The sequence below is a fragment of the Chlorocebus sabaeus genome, chromosome 14 (genome assembly GCF_047675955.1).
Source record: "Chlorocebus sabaeus isolate Y175 chromosome 14, mChlSab1.0.hap1, whole genome shotgun sequence".
Classification (NCBI taxonomy): Eukaryota; Metazoa; Chordata; class Mammalia; order Primates; family Cercopithecidae; genus Chlorocebus; species Chlorocebus sabaeus.
Genome location: NC_132917.1, coordinates 69,387,863 through 69,405,335, shown reverse-complemented (window position 1 = coordinate 69,405,335; position 17,473 = coordinate 69,387,863). Strand labels below are relative to the sequence as shown.

General features: G+C 40.6%; 1 protein-coding gene and 2 pseudogenes across 14 annotated transcripts in view; 2 read left to right on the top strand and 1 right to left on the bottom strand.

Annotated features, from left to right (window-relative positions):
* AAK1 (AP2 associated kinase 1) overlaps positions 1 to 17,473 on the top strand; it is a 184,650-nt gene that overhangs the window by 38,179 nt on the left and 128,998 nt on the right. The gene's annotated exons all lie outside the window — the stretch shown is intronic.
* On the bottom strand, positions 4,101 to 7,588 carry LOC103220108 (UDP-GalNAc:beta-1,3-N-acetylgalactosaminyltransferase 1-like; annotated as a pseudogene).
* LOC119627268 (large ribosomal subunit protein eL42-like) lies at positions 9,858 to 16,147 on the top strand (annotated as a pseudogene).

Sequence of the window (17,473 nt, the reverse complement as noted above, 5' to 3'; positions counted from 1 at the left end):
TCTCCATGTTTTTAAAGTCTCTGCCTCAGCCTGGTGTGTCCCTCTCTTCTTTTTCCATCCTGTGAAATCCCACCCCTGTGTCAGCTCGCATGTTCATTCAGTGTCTACTTCAGAATAGAGGTGATGACTTTGAACCTTACGAGCTTGTGGATTTTGTCCACTGATACTATGGTGGGGCAAGAAGATAAGAGGATGAGTTAGCAATGAGCATTTGGAGGTGTTGTGCCCTAGAGGAGGAGAGGAACAGTTGGAGAGGAGAAGCATGAAAGCAATGAGGCCACATGGAAGCCTGGCTGCTCAGCCTTTGCAGAGCTGCCCACCAGGAATTAGACATGACCAGGAGAAGAAATAGGCCGTGAGCTAAATCGTTCAAGTTCATGACAACATGAAAGATAAGCATTCACTCTGCGTCACCCCAGAGCTCCATCTCCTGTGTAAAGCTGCTTGACATTGAATGGTGTCTGACCAGCCTGATTAATTTTTAATATTTGATTCTCTGGTGAGTTGACTAGGCATTGAGGTGCATCAAAGGTAGCTTTTGTTTTTATGAAGTTGGTCAAAATAACACTGGAGAGTCAGATTACTGCAACCTTGAGCTCTGGTTGTTCTGAAGGGATGAGATCAGACTCTCTAACCTAGTTTCAGAAGGATCTTTGCCTTTTGCAAGGGAAGTTATTTGAAACTGGAAGTGGGTATGCTTCCTCTTGGATTCTGTATCTCTTATTATCGGAAAATGCCTCATTTTTCAGCCACAGATAGAAAACAGCATCAGTGCATCAGGCTTCCAATTCTGTCCATGACTCAAATGATGTCTGAGTTCTGAAAACCTGCTGCCAACTCCTGAAACACCGGAGAATTTAAACACAAATGTTCTCTAAATAATATGCTTCTTACACTGTGTAGTCTGCAAAGCAGATGATGATGATGATGATGATTTTAATTCTGCACAGTATCTCCTTCATTCTCTAATTTCCCCATCTTTCAAATTGTATTCCTAAATGTTCTCTCTTAAAATCTTATATTTTTTACCCTGCTATCTTTCTACACAGAACCCTTCATAGCTGAGGATGGATAGTATCTGAGTGGTGAGAACCTACATGTGAGGAGAGCTGCTCTGAAGTGACTCACATGTGGATTTGCGACCTTCTGGAGTGATGGCTGGTTAGGCAGGAGGGGGAAGATCATGGAAAGGGAGGTGATAGTGTGGACTCCATTTTATCAGTGGTATGCTTTGTGAGAGCCTGCAAACTAACAGAGGAATTGCCTTTTGTTCTCAGAATAGGGTTCTCTCTCTCTCTCCTCTGTGTCCTGCTTGCTGGCTCAAGATCTACCTACTTGTAAAGATGCTTTCACAAGCTGGAAAGACTCCACAATGTTATGGACTGTGAGGAAACTCTATTCTACCCACTTCTGCCTTACTTGAAAATTTTTACAATAATCATGATTACTTTTGTAATCAGAAAAGTTACAAACAGTCCCACTGGAAAAATAAACATTTAAAAGTAAGGAAAAGATGTTCAATTATTGAAAATGCCTCTTTATTGAATTTCTAAGTCTTTGTCTTTTTTGACTTCCATAACAGATAAATTATTTTAATGAATTTCTTGATATTTGTCCATCCCTCCATCCATTCATCCTTACTTCTCTGAACCAACTTGATTTTGCCATGGTGTCCAATTTTTTAATGTACTGCCTGATTCAATGTACTAGTAATTTGTAAATGGGATAATACACAGTTTTCTTTTCTCCTGTACTGAATGCCAGAGTTTTGGTATTAGGGCTGTACTTAACTTGCTCCATAAAATAAATGAGGAAGCCTTTCATATTTTTCTGTTGCTTTTTAAAAATTTGAAATAATAAATACCATCTTTTTTTAGTGAACTTAGTTTGTGTGAGGCACAATGATTGGAACCCAGATCTGCGCAGCTCCCAGGTCTTTGTTCATCCTGTTTGTCACTGCAGTATCAAAGGAGGAAGGCCAGCCTCGGAACCCTGAGTCTCTGTGGCCAGGAATGCCTCAGGGGGCTGGACTTTTCACTCCTCTTGTCCTTTTCTTTTCTTAATTAAAAATTTCATTTTGAAAGAATTTCAGTTACATAAACAGTAGAAAAATGATATAAAAGATTCCCATATACTCTTCACCCAGATTCACCAATGGTTAATATTTTGCTACATTTGTTTTATCATTCCATCTTTATTCACATATTTTTCTGAGTTACTTAAAAGTCAGCCACATAATATATAATATCCCTTTACAATTATTTACAGTATATAATATAAACATTTTAGTGTATATTTCCTTAAAAAAACAAACTAAATAGGCCGGGCGCGGTGGCTCAAGCCTCCCAGCACTTTGGGAGGCCCAGGCGGGCGGATCACGAGGTCAGGAGATCGAGACCATCCTGGCTAACACGGTGAAACCCCGTCTCTACTAAAAAATACAAAAAAACTAGCCGGGCGATGTAGCGGGCGCCTGTAGTCCCAGCTACTCGGGAGGCTGAGGCAGGAGAATGACGTAAACCCGGGAGGCAGAACTTGCAGTGAGCCGAGATCCGGCCACTGCACTCCAGCCTGGGCAACAGAGTGAGACTCCGTCTCAAAAAAAAAAAAAAAAAAAAAAACTAAATAAAAAACAAAGTATAGATGTCACAATCAGGATATTAACTTTGATATAAACTGTTATCTAATCTGCTTATTCAAATTTTACTAATTGTCCCAGTCATGTCCATTGTAGCAAAAGAAAAACATTTTCCCTCAGTTCAGGATTTAATCTAGGATCAAACATTGTATTTAGTTGTCATGTCTTTTAAATCTCTTTTAATCTGGAACAGCTCCTTAATCTTACGTTGTCTTTCATGACCTTGACATTTTTAGTGTACAGGCCAATTCTACTTTATAGGATGTTCCTTAATTTGAGTGATTTTGCTGTTCCCTGTGCTTAGATTTAAGGTATGTGTTTTTGACTGGGATACTGCAATGATGTGTCTTTCTAGGTGCATCATAACAAGAGGTCCTGATGCCTACTTGTCCCATCACTGATAACCAACCTAAATCATCTAGTTAACTGGTATCTGCCAGGCTTCTCCACTGTTAAGTTACTATTTTTCACTTTGTAATCAGTAAGTATTTTTTAGGGTGATACTTTGTATATAAATCCTGTTCCTTACCAAACTTACATGTCCTAATGTTAGTGTCCATCCATTTGAAGCAACAAACTGAGACGTGCAAAGTGAATAGACTCTACCCCTTGGAGCTAGAATAAAGCCAAGAGAAAGTGAACCATTTGATCCATTTAGGCAGATAAGCCAATTTTTTTTTTTTTTTTTTTAAACTCACTACCTATGGTCTTTGGGTTTTGTCTTTGCAAAGGTTAACTGAAATCTAGTCATACTCTTGAGAATAGTGATTGACTGTAGCTTGTAACCCTTGGGCTCCTATTTTGGTCACCTAGGGCTCCAGATGGGTCCACCCAGTTTATTCTGGTCATAAGTGCCCCTTGGGGCTTTGGCCGATGACTCTGTTCTATCTTTGGCTCGTTCATCCTTTGTCTTTGCCTCTAAGATGCTGTCAGCTGGAGTCCCAATAAACTGCCTCTGTGCTGAATCACCTATAAACAAACATTGCTTCTGGCTACAGACTCATCTTATCAGACAGCTCTCTACTGAGCCCAGTTACACAGCTTATGCTATCAATGCTAAGGCTGCAGTTGTATGAGTCACACAAGTAGTTTTTAATATGTCCGAGAGTCCAGAACTGTGTATAATATGAGGAAATGTTAAAAACACCCAGTGGTATACTTGGGCACACTTTAGCTATTGCAGGGTTCCAGACCCCTGCAATAAAGCAAATATCACAGTAAAGCGAGTCACACACATTTTTTGGTTTCCTAGTGCATATAAAAGTTATGTTTACACTGTACTGTAGTCTGCTAAGTGTTTTAAGCCTACTAAGTGTTAAGTCTAAAAAATGTACATGCCTGAATTTAAACATACTTTATTGCTAAATAGGCTAACGATCATCTGAGCCTTCCATGAGTCGTAATCTTTTTGCTGGTGGAGGGTCTTGCCTTGATGTTGATAACTGCTGACTGACCAGGGTGGTGGTTGCTGAAAGTTGGGGTGACTGTGACAGTTTCTTAAAATAGGACAACAATGAAGTTTTCCACATCCATTAACTCTTCCTTTCATGAAGAAGAGGAAGAGTTGTCTGGAGTTTTTGATGCTGTTTGATAGCATTTTACCCACAGTAGCTTCTTTAAAATTGGAGTCATCCCTCCCAAACTCTGCTGCTGCTTTATCAGCTAAGTTGATGTAATTCTAAATCCTTTGTTGTCATTTCAACAATGTTCACAGCATCACAATGAGGAGTAGATTCACCTCAAGAAACCACTTTTTTTGCCATCCATAAGAAGTCACTTCCATCCGTTCAAGTTTGATCATGAGATTGCGACAATTCAGTCACATCTTCAGGCTCCACGTCTAATTCTAGTTCTCTTGCTATTTTCACCACATCTGTAGTTGTTGTTACTTCCTCTGCTGAAGTCTTGAACCCTTCAAAGTCATCCATGAGAGTTGGAATCAGCTTCTTCCAAACTCCTATTAATGTTGGTATTTTGACTTCTCATGAATCATGAATTTTTTTTCCCTTTTTCCTCTTTATTCACAAACTGATTGTTAGCACGAAAAAACTGAGACAGATTAAGAATGCAGCTTTGATCTTCAGTCTTCTCTTTCCAACTCAATCCTGGAATATTCATAATATTCTAGCCATCGGATTCTCTCCTTTCTTTTTTGTCTTCAAAGTACTTTCCAAAAGGAAACATACTGCCTGGCATTCTGTATTATTCCTAATTTCCAGGTGGAAAAATGAGACAGTGACATCTAAAAACATTGGGGAGCCTGGACCCAGTGGCTCATGCCGGTAATCCTAGCACTTTGGGAGGCCAAGGAAGGAGGATCCCTTTAGCCCAGGAGTTCAAGACCAGCCTGGGCAACATAGTGAGACTCTGTCTCTACAAAAAAAAAAAAAATTAGCTGGATGTGGTGGCATACACTTGTAGTTCCAACTATTCAGGAGGCTGAGGTGGGAGGACCGATTACACCTGGGAGGTCAAGGCTGCAGTGAGCCGTGATCATACCACTGCACTCCAGCCTCGGTGACAGAGTGAGACCCCGTTTTAAAACAACAACAATAAACACACACACACACACACTGCAGACTATATTTTTGAAAACAAGGCAATAATTCAGGCTTTTCTTGGTTTAATTCTCTCTCTATTACCGCAGTAAAATGTTTAACAAAGTCCAAGAGATTACTGATACACAATAACAACCTAAGACTTTACATTAATGGAACTATCAATAATAAGCAGTGAAATAACTGGAAAAGCATCAGATGTAAAGAGTGATTTGCTATTCTATTTATATGGTATTGAAACTGTCATAACATTTACAGAAAGTTTGAGGTAATATTGAATAATAATTGATAACTCTGAAATACTGCAACATCGTGAAGGACCTTCTAAATGACCAAAAACAGATGAAATTGTGTTTGATCTAATTTCAGTGAAGTTTTTTTTTCCTTACACAGAACTATATATATTTTTAAATTAGTAAGCCACATAAGTTATACACAAAATTAAGTGACTAGATTGTTCAATAAAACTCTACATTGCTTTCTTATTATGGACTAATGAGCTTATAATTCACTGTCACTTTTAAGAAATTCTAGTCTATGGACATGTTCAAATTGTTTGGTCTTATTAGTCTCATTAGCAAAAACCACCAATTACTTTATATTTAATTCTTTTGAATATCATCTTTAAAGAGCCTGACTTGAATTTTGTCAAAATAAATCACACCTTAATCCTCCAGTTTCTAGTTTGTGGGTTCTTCACAAGTTTCAATTCCGTGTAAGCTGGCACACGGACCTCTCCATGAATTTTCCACAACTTTAACACTTTCCACAAAGTGTCATGTCCTTCTCCAGGCTTTTGGTAGAATGTGAAGTTAATAATGGCATGTGATGTTCCTTAGCATAATCTACCAAAAAGTGATGATCTCCTTGAAAGAAAAGTCATGGGCTGCAGTCACACATCTGAGTTGACAGACATCCACATCAACTCTACATAAAAAGAAAAGGGGTGGGACGTAGCAGCTCACACCTATAATCCCAGCACTTTGGGAGGCTGAGGCAAGTGGATCGCTTGAGCTCAGGAGTTTGAGACCAGCCTGGGCAACATAGCAGGACCCCAGTCTCAACAAAAAATACAAAATTATCTGGGTGTGGTAGTGTGCACCTGTAGTCCCAGCTACTCGGGAGGCTGAGGTGGGAGGATCACTTGAACCCAGGAGGCAGACGTTGCAGTGAGCTGAAATCACACCACTGCACTCCAGCCTGGGCACTAGAGTGAGAACCTGGAGTATAAATATCCACTTTTAAGAAATTCAAACAGATCCCAACATAAACGTCTTCAAACTTAATGGGTTTTACATGACTCATCATTTATAGATCCTTGGCACCAAACCTCTGGACATTATATAACCCAACATACTGCAGTATGGAGGGAACACCATGAAAGGATACTTCTGGTATAAAATATGGGGTTTTTGGTGAAATCCTCTGTAGGAATAATGGTTACTTAGAGGATAACCTGTGAAAAACTTCTCTGGTTTCAGTTTAAAGGACACTTTACTAAATTTCAAATATTGATGGAAACATCAGTGCCTGTATTCATGATGTACTTGGCATTGGGGCAAAACTCAGTTACCCACCTGAATACCATAATGGTTTTCAAGGTCATGTTATTATGTGTATCCAAAACATCTGGTTGCATTATGTCACCATAAAGAAGGTGTTCACCCTCTAAGCACAGTGCTAACATTTTGTCTTCCCTTTCAGATATAACGTAAGAATCTCTTATCTCCACCAACACTTTTTTTTTCATCTCAAGTAACTCCAGTGGCCTGCTTGGCTTTCATATTTGAGGGATGGGAGGTTACTGGGATGACGAGAAATGGTTGGTTGGTTGGTTGATTTTGAGACAGGATCTCACTCTGTCACCCAGTCTGGAGTACCGCATGGCATGATCATGGCTCACTGCAGCCTTGACCTTTTGGGCTCAAGTGATCCTCCCAGTGAGTAGCTGGGACTAGTGGTGCATGCCACCATGCCTGGCTGTTTAAAAAAAAAAAAAAATTTTTTTTTTTTTGGTAGAGATGGAATCTCCCTCTGTTGCCCAGACTGGTCTCGAACTCCTGAGTTCAAGTGATCCTCCTGCCTTAGCCTCCCAAAGTGTTGGGATTACAGGCATGAGCCATTGCGCTGGGTACAGAAATGGGTTTTGATGAGAGCAGTTTGAATGCTCTCAAAATGCAAAGCGAAGGTATTGTCTGTAAATTGTCTCATACTCCAGAAGCACATCCAGTTTACATGTTCTGTCACATTATAATGGGGGAAGGCTGAGGTAACACATCACAAGGAAACTCAGGAGCAATAGCAACAGGAGACCCCATGTGAGGGATTCTTGTGACATCCTACTTGGAAGGGCTGTCCAGGGAGCTGGGGCTGTCCAGAGAGCCGGAGCCATCCATAGCAGCTCAGAAGCGTGCGAGCTGCAGGTTCTTCCTCTTGATTAATTTCCTGTCAATGAAATACTTTCAGTTTCACCAGTTGAACATTTAGCAGTATGTAGTTTTCAAAAATAATGCTACCAAAAAACAGAGAATCTCAGATTGGCTTAAAATTCTGCCATGTACGCCTTATAAAACACACACCTGTAGAATTTCAGATGAGATTAAAGCACTAGCTGAAGTTTTTTGTTGTTTTCTGTATTACATGCTTTAAGTAAAACACTCAGATTTGCTGTGAACACTATGAAAACAGAAGAAAAAAAAAAGACACAATTTGGTAATATTTCCCTTTGTAGTAGCTTTTCCTAACAAAACAGCCACCTCCTAAACACAGGCACTGGTAATACCCTCACCTCCTACTCCCCCGCCACCATGGCAAAAACCCCCAGCCACTCCTGTGGGCAATGGAAGGCAGAGAGTGCACCCTGGGACAAGACAAGGTGGCCAACATGCAGCTTCAGCCTGGACTCACCACCACATACCCCAGCATTCTTCCGCATCGCCCACGGCCCCACCAGGCTCCTCCAGCACTCACCTGAGCAGGGAACTGCTAGTCACAGAGGCCCACTCCCTGAGGTTTGGTGGCTCAGCTCCTGCCATGCTCCAGAAAAGCATGAATGGTCCTAGTGATATCTAAGATGGTGAGTCCTTTCTAGAAGGTTTTAAATTTACTTTGCCCAGATCCATCAGAGGAATCTCTTGTCTGTGGCAGCTATTGCCTTATGAAATGTATTTCTTAAATAATAATACTTGAAAGTCAAAATTCCCCAGGCACGGTGGCCCACGCCTGTAATTCCAGCACTTTGGGAGGCTAAGGTGGGCGGATCACCTGAGGTCAGGAGTTCAAGATCAGCCTGGCCGACATAGTGAAATCCTATCTCTAGTAAAAATACAAAAATTGGCTGGGCGTGGTGGCAGCTGCCTATAATCCCAGCTACTGGGGAGGCTGAAGTGGGGAGAATTGCTTGCAGCCGGGAGGCTGACGTCTCAGTGAGCCAAGACTATGCCACTGTACTCCAGCCTGTACAACAGAGTGACACTTTGTCTCAAAAAAAAAAAAAAAAAAAGAAAGTCAAAATTACTCCTTGATCCATGAGCTACAGAATTTATGTTGTGTTAGCAGGTATGAAAACATTAATCTCCTTGTACATCTCCATCAGAGCTCTTGGATGACTAGGTGCATTGTCAAGGAGCAGTAATGTTTTGCAAGGAATTTTTTTTTTCTGAGTAGTAAGTCTACAGTGGGCTTAAATTATTCAGTTAACCATTCTGTAAACAGATGTGCTGTCATCCAGGCCTTGTTGTTCCACATATAGAGCACAGGCAGAATAGATTTAGCATAACTTTTAAGTGCCCTAGGATTTTCAGACTGGCCAATGAGCACTGGCTTTAACCTAAAGTCACCAGGTGCGTTAGTTCCTAATGAGAGCGTCAGCCTGACCTTCGCAGGTTTGAAGCCAGGCACTGACTTCTCCTCTCTAGCTATGAAAGTCTTAGACGGCATCTTCTTTAAATATAAGGCTTTTCATCTCTGTTGCGAATCTGTTGTTTAGTGAAGCCACCTTCATCAATGGTCTTATCTAGATCTTATGGATAACTTGCTACAACTACATCAGTATTTGCTGCCTCACCTTGCACTTTTATGTGATGGAGATGACTTCTTGCCTTAAACCTCATTAACCAACCTCTGCTGGCTTCAGACTTCTTCTGGAGCTTCCTTACCTCCTCAGCCTTCATAGAATTGAAGAGAGTTAGTAGTGCCTAGCTCTAGATTAGACTTTGGCTTAAGGGAATGTTTTGACTGGTTTGATCTTATATCCAGCGCACTAAAACTTTATTCATATCATTCATGTAGCCCTTCAAATTTCCTTCAAGAGGCTGGGTATGGTAGCTCATGCCTGTAATCCCAACACTTTGGGAGGCTAAGGTGGATGGATCATTTGAGGTCAGGAGTTCGAGACTAGCCTAGCCAACTTGGTGAAACCCCGTCTCTACTAAAAATACAGAAACAACTAGCCAGGTGTGGTGTGCGTGCCTGTAATCCCAGCTACTCAGGAGGCTGAGGCAGGAGAATCGCTTGAACCCAGGAAGCAGAGGTTGCAGTGAGCCAAGGTCACACCACTGCACTCCAGCCTGGGCAACAGAGTGAAACTCCATCTCAAAAACAAACAAAACAAAAAGAAACAAAATCCTAACTTTTTCCATGCTGATAGTGCTCATGCAAACATGGTGAACGTTCCTAAAACCCGCTGGACTTTTGTAAGAAGTGTGGCAAGCACCAACCCCACAAAGTGACATAGTAAAGAAGGGCAAGGATTCTCTGTATGCCCAGGGAAAGCGGCATTATTACAGGAAGCACAGTGGCTATGGTGGGCAAACTAAGCTGATTTTCTGGAAAAAGGCTCAAACTACAAAGAAGATTGTGCTAAGGCTTGAGTGTGTTGAGCCCAACTGCAGATCTAAGAGAATGCTGGCTATTAAAAGAGGCAAGCATTCTGAACTGGGAGGAGATAAGAAGAGAAAGGGCTAAGTGGTCCAGTTCTAAGTGTTACCTTTTCTTTTATTATGAAGACAATAAAATCTTGAGTTTATATTCACTTAGAAAAAATTCCTTCAAGAACATTTTCTTTGCATTCACAACCTGGCTTACTGTTTGGTACAAGAGGCCTCACTTTCGGCCTGTGGTAATTAGACATAGTAGTGTTCTATTTCTTCAATAGCCACTGGCAGTAGTAACCATGAAAACATGGCTGTCTGCTATGGTGTTACCACACACCTCTGTCATGTGGTTAAGTATAAAGCACTGAATTGCAAATCATTTATTTTGAAATTCATTCATATAAATAAACAAGTAAGTTCAAAGTTATCCTCATGATAACATGACTGTCCTTCATATTTCGGTAAGTTTTCTTGAGTTGCAAAGAATTATGTAGAGGTACAGCTCTTGCCCTAAGGGGCTACACACAGTCCACAGGATCCTCCTGCTTGAACTAAAGCCCTTACGTGGGCGCCAGATGTCCACGGGCATATGTCTTATTTTTGAATGTCTTTGGCTGTATGTGTTACGGTGGAGACAGTTGAACAATTGTGCTAAAACCTCCCTTTGAATTTAGAGATATACCACTACCTCCCCTCCCCTTCCCAAAGAAAAATTTGGGGGCAGTAGAAAATGCTCACAAAAGCCGATTCCAACTTGTACCTTAGAAGAGACCCTGTCCCCTCCCTCAGTCTTTTTTCTTTCTCATTTTTATTAATGAGTTCTTATACTTTTGATTTACTGTTGAATTAAAAGCAATACATTAAAATGGAGAAGGACACCAACCTGACAGTAGTGAACAATGGCAAGAGCCACTAAGGTCAAAGACAGAAATGTTAAAGCTGGCAGAGGAGTTAAAAGAATTATAGTCTGGAGCTACCTAATGAGTGAGGGAAGCAGGATCGTATACTCTAGTAGCCTTTGAGGCATCCCAGCATTGAGTGAAAAACAGGTAATAAATGTTTGTGATGATTTCTCCAGTTAACTAGAAAAGGTGGAATTTTATCCAGTATGCAGTTTGGAGCGTTGAGATGTAAATAGTAACTTATCTTGAAAACTTTTACTGCAACTAATTCACATTAATTGTAAATATTTAGAAACATGAAAGAAAAAATATATAAAACTGCTCATATCACCCATAGATTTAATTACTTGTGGCACGTTGGTATGGTATTTAGCTTTTCAGCCCTTTTCTATGTATAAAGATAGTATATAATAAGATGTATTTGCATATTATATAAAATACATGTTATATAACATATATACCAAATTTATGTGTGAGAACATGAAGCCTGCTTTTTTATTTAAAAAAATTTACTTGGGTAAAAATACACAATAAAAAGTATACCCTCTTAACTATTTTGTAAAGCCTGTTTTTTAAAACTCAATAATATGTTGTGAACATTTTTCCATATCACTGAGTATAGATGTTTATTTTAAGGCTGCATGGATATACCATAATCTAGTTAGTCAATTTCCTAGTGCTAAATATTTAGGTTTCCAACTTTGGTTATTAACACTGCATAAAGCATCTTTAAATATACATACTTCTACATTTCATCAGAGTCCCAAAATAATTGTTGGATCAATGGATGTCTACTTTCTGAATGCTTCCAATGTATATTGTCAAAGCACACTTCTATTTCACTATACTCTTGCCAATATTTGATATAATTCTTTTAAATTAATGTTTATGTAATTTAGTCTTTAATACTAAAAATGCAAACAGCAGTAGAAACTAAAGTCAATGAGAAAATTCATTTTAGGGAATGTGATGCATAAAGTTATTCAGGCTTATAAACTAGCAAACCACTGGTTCTGTAAGAGAAGAACTTAACACAGTAACTGTTCAGTACACAGGCATGATGAGCCTTAAGATACTCACTTGTTCATGGAGTGTACAAAATTCATATAAGTCTTCATGAATGTGAAGAAATGCCTCATAATTTGAAGAAGAGATGTTAAATGAATCCAATTATCATAAGCCAAATCTGTGATTCTCAGGGTAGAACTGTGAATCTCAGGGTAGAACTTTATTGAATTTTGTGTAACATTTTTGATGTTGAAACTTTTTTTCAGTTGCCGCTAACTTTGTGGGTTTTGTTTTATTTGCCACAGAGAAGTTTCACATTTTAATGTGGAAGAAATGAATCAAATTTTTGGTTACTCTTTTCATGTTATGTTTATAGAAAACCGTCTCTACCTCCAAAGTTATAGTACAGTTGTAAGTTTCTTTTAGTAGTTTTACAGTTTTATTTTCGACACTTAAATCAGAAGTTGCAAACATTTTTATTAAATAGACTGCTGTTGTGAGGGACTGTCCTGTGCATTATTAGGTTATGGGCATCCCTTGACCTCTGCCCACTTGATGCCAGCAGCACTCCTTGTCTCCCCAGTTGTGACAACCAAAAATGTCTCCAGATATTGCCCCTTGCCCTCTTTGGGCCAAAACTAGCCTCTCTTGAGAAGCAGTGGTATGATAAACCTTAAAGTGGGTTGAGGCAATACCCAATAAGAAACACTGGCAGGACAAGAGACCAGTCATTGGCTGAGTGGAATACTCAAGTAGACCATTTCTTGAAGATTGTATTCTAGTCTAGACATTGGAGAAACTGGGAATTTGGAGCAGTCTTCCTTTTGTTGCAGTTTTGGATTCCAAACTGCAACAAAAGATCTTGGTTCTTCTTCTTCACTTCCTCATTTGCTCTTATTGACCTCTCTGTGGACTAGAAGAACCAGGAGAGGGTAACTGGGAGTTACTAATAAAAATGTTAGGAAAATTGTCAGCAGATGCCTTGGTGACATCTTGTTCCAACTTTGCAATTTAAGCTCCATTCAACTGGCTGTGGTCTTTGTGGTTTGAAATAGAGAACAGGCTGGGCTCAGTGGCTCACACATGTAGTCCTAGCACTTTGGGAGGCTGAGGCGGGCGGATCACAAGGTCAGGAATTTGAGACCAGCGTGACCAAAATGGTGAAACCCCATCTTTACTAAAAATACGAAAATTAGCCAGGCGTGGTGGTGTGCGCCTGTAATCCCAGCTACTGAGGAGGCTGAGGCAGGAGAATCGCTTGAACCCAGGAGGCAGAGGTTGCAGTGAGCCGAGATTACGCCATTGCACTGCAGCCTGGATGACGGAGCAAGACTCTGTCTCCAAAAAAAAAAAAAAAAATATATATATATATATATATATATATATAGAACCAACTTTAACCCCCTTGGCTCCAGAATAAAGTGATTTTTGAGTCTTTTATGAAGACTTCATCCTGCAACATAGTCTGATTTCTCTTTCCCTGGTTTACCATGGTTTGTAGGAATGATACTTCCATGCCTTGGTGGCATATGGTAAATCTCTTGGGTAGGGTCACAGTGGTGTTGATCAGTAGACCTTACTGGTTTTGACTGATCACCAGTTATTTCATGCTCCTGTTGAGCTTGGGTGCTGAACTGGGGTTCATTTTCTTCTTTGCTGTTGTGACTTTTTGAATTGAGTTCTTTCTCCACTTTGTGCCTAAATCTCCGTATTTCTAAAAGTCATAGAGAGTGACTGTGGTGATATTTATAATGTTAACTCCTTAACTGTAGATATTCTAACTACAGTTTAAATAAATGCTCCATACAATATGGACCTAGAAAAGATTTTCCAATCTTACCAGTCTTTCAGAAATCCTCTGAAATCTATTCCCAAAAACACTTTCCCTACCAATCCAGCTAACATTCATCTTTCCATAGTAGGTGCTTGATGTAGGCTTGTATTTTTTCACAATGTCTCATGTCTTATCACTCCAATAAAGTTTGTGTTTTGGGGAGGTGGGAATGGAGATTGGAAGAGACAGTACATTTTGTTGCCATATTAAATCTCTCATGATTTCTTTCATTTGATTTTCCTACTAATTTTAAGATTGTTAGGATATACTTATTCCCATTTTACAACTGTGAAAATGAAGCTTTAGAGAAGTTGAGACTTTTCCAGTTAGTAGATGGTTAAGCCAAAGATAGTATGTATTGATATTGGGAATCCTAACTAGAAAAATTGTGCAAATCTAAAAATGGTTTTTGATTTGCTCCTATATCTGCAATATGCAGAATCTCAGTGTTGCCAGTTAAAGTATTGAGACATCTAAGCCTGCTATATTAAGTAGCCTGTGTACAAGGTTAGTGGGGATGGCTTATGCTGAATCACTCCTGCCCTCGCTGTGTCCTCCAGGAAGGACAGGCACTGCGGAATGGCAGTCTGGGGGTGGGTGTACAGACTGATCAAAACAGTTTCTCTGTGTAGCTTTCTTGGAATGTGTGCTCTCTTCTGTTCTCAGGCATCTTTGCTAACCAAAGCCCCCAACGTCCTTAGCATTCCTGCTGCTACGGAGAGGGCTTTGTCGTAATACCAACGAAAACTGGGTGGTTTAGGGGCAGGCTCCAGTTGGCCTCTTTTTTCACGTTTCTGATATGTACTGAAGGGACTAGGAAGTTAATGCGCCTTGTCTAGTGTGTGGAGACTGTAGAGAATGACATGATGTGCTCTGCCGGAGGAAGAGGATTGAGTCTTGTTTTTACCTGAGCTCATGCAGTGACAGCGAAGCTCCCAGCTTATCTTCCTGTCTGGCTTCCATTGCTGGTTGTCCCTAGTGAGCAGAGCCATTCAGAGGTTTTTTGACTTATTCCCTGGCCTGGCAGAGCTAGCTTCTATGATTTTTTTTTTTTAATCAGAACCAGTTGGACCGTGTTCTCTTTTTATTATCTTGCTTGACTTTCTTCTGTGGAGATAAAATGGAGCTACCTTAAAACAAAGTAGGAGCTGCTCACTTCCCTGTGCCTGACTCCTACTCCAGGTGCTTTGTTATCTATACCTGAACGCTCAAGGAATATCATTTCTAGGGATTGCTCTCTGCTTTCAGGATACTTCCATCAGCTTTTCAGACCTAATACCCCTTTACTTTCTTTTTCTTTTTCTTTTTTTTTTGAGATGGAGTCTCGCTTTGTTGCCCAGGCTGGAGTGCAGTGGCACTGTCTCGGCTCACTGCAGCCTCCTCCTCCTGGGTTCAAGAGATTCTCCTGTCTCAGCCTCCCGAGTAGCTGGGATTACACGCATGCGCCACCACGCTCGGCTAATTTTTGTATTTTTAATAGGGACGGGGCTTCCTCATATTGGTCAGGCTGGTGTCGAACTCCTGACCTCCGGTGATTTGCCCACCTCGGCCTCCCAAAGTGCGGGGATTACAGGCGTGAGCCACTGCGCCTGGCCCCAATACTCTTTTACTTTCTTTGAGTTGCAGTGTTGCATCTATTCTGTTCACAGCCCCTAGGACTCCTTTTCCTGCTGATCTTTCTAGGTCTTGACTCTCTGCCTCGTTGCTTGACTGCTACCTGACTTCAGAGTCCAATCATTATATTTTCAACTTTGTCCTGTATATGCTCCACTGCTTTTCTGGAACTCTGTTCAGTTTATTTCCTGACTTTGACCCATCTCCACCTAGTGCCACCTTGTTTCCTGGTCTAAGGACTGTGCAACTCCTCTCTAGTCGGCCACATCTCTGACCAAGGGATTCAGTGAAAACTCTGGTTTCTCACCTGAACTTTGATCTTTAACCCCAGCTGACACTAGTCATGGCCTTGTGATCAGGCTCTGAAAGAAGACTGACTTCCTGTGAACCATGTGAGCATATTGTTTATATATCTCTCAAGATGGATTCCTTCTTTTCTAAAAGGCATCTAAAAAGCAACGGAAGTTCTTTTGAAAATCAGAGGCTGCCTTTTTGGTAGCAGTTCTTTCATTTATTCTGTAGAGGATCCAGATTGAGCTCTTTATAAAATATTCTCCTACATAATGTACTGGGATAGTCCTAACAATAGTAAACCTTGATCCACAGATCACGTGTGCCATTGGATAAAAATAAATAATGCAGAGGAACTCAATAAGACCAGCCTGTTTAAAGGAGACATCTTAAAAACCTCCATTAAAAAAGCAAAAAAAAAAAAAAAATCATGTGGCTGTGGTAGCAAGTATAAAACAAACGTAAGAACTGAGGAGTAACAAAATGATGCAATTGGCTCAGCACCCACAGATGGTTTCAGATACACTCAGATGTCATAGGCATCCAGGACTAGGCCTGCTTTGATCATTTGGAGGGTAGGATTTCTGGATACCTGCATCACCTGAAGCCACCTATTGCTGAAACAAATGGTTATAACGGAGAGGGAGTTCTTAGTTAAAAGAATGGGTTTTCTCTTCTTTGTTACTATAAGGGATGGGGAAAGTGATGTCCATGACAAATACTGAAAGTGGAGCGTGTCCTATATCAGCAAAAGTTCCCATAACTAGAGTTTTTCTGAAGGTGCAGGTGATGTCAGGTACCCACCTGATGGGCCTCACTTAGGAAAGGGCCTTACTTAGGGAGTGGAGGAGATAGGGATGAACATTTGTTAAGAGCCTCTGTGTTTGGATGTGTGCCGGAGGCTTTATGATGCTGTCTCACATAATCTTCACTCTGTGGAATAGGGGATGGTTGCTCATTTTATACGTGAGCTCAGGTCATGTTACTATGGTGTGTTGGCTTTGGGATTGGAACCCTTATCTAACTCCAAAGTCTTGCTCCTTAGAAATGAGGCAGGTTTGACTGGGCATGGTAGCACATGCCTGTAATTCCAGCACTTTGGGGAGGCTGAGGTAGGAGGATCGCTTGAGGCCAAGGGTTCGAGACCAGCCTGGACAACATAGTGAGACCTTGTCTCTACAAAAACTTTTAAAAAAAGAAAAAAGAAATGAGGCCAGGCACGGTGGCTCATGCTTGTAACTCCAACATTTTGGGAGGCCAAGGCAGGAAGATCACTTGAGCCCAGGAATTCAAGACCAGCCTGAGCAACACAGTAAAACTCTGTCTCTACAAAAAGTTTTAAAAATATTAGCTGGGCGACTGGGCATGGTGGCTCACGCCTGTAATCCCAGCACTTTGGGAGTCCGAGGCAGGTCAATCACCTGAGGTCAAGGAGTTCAAGACCAGTCTGGCCAACATGGCAAAACCCCATCTCTACTAAAAATACAAAAATTAGCTGGGCCTGGTGGTGTGCCCCTGTAATCCCAGCTACTTGGGAGGCTGAGGCAGGAGAATCACTTGAATCCAAGAGGCAGAGGTTGCAGTGAGCCGAGATCCTGCCACTGCACTCCAGCCTGGGCAACAAGAGTGAAACGACATCTCAAAAAAAAAAAAAAAATATATATATATATATATATATATAAAACATAAATATATAAAACATAATTATATATGTAATATATATAATATTATATATAATATATTATACATTATAT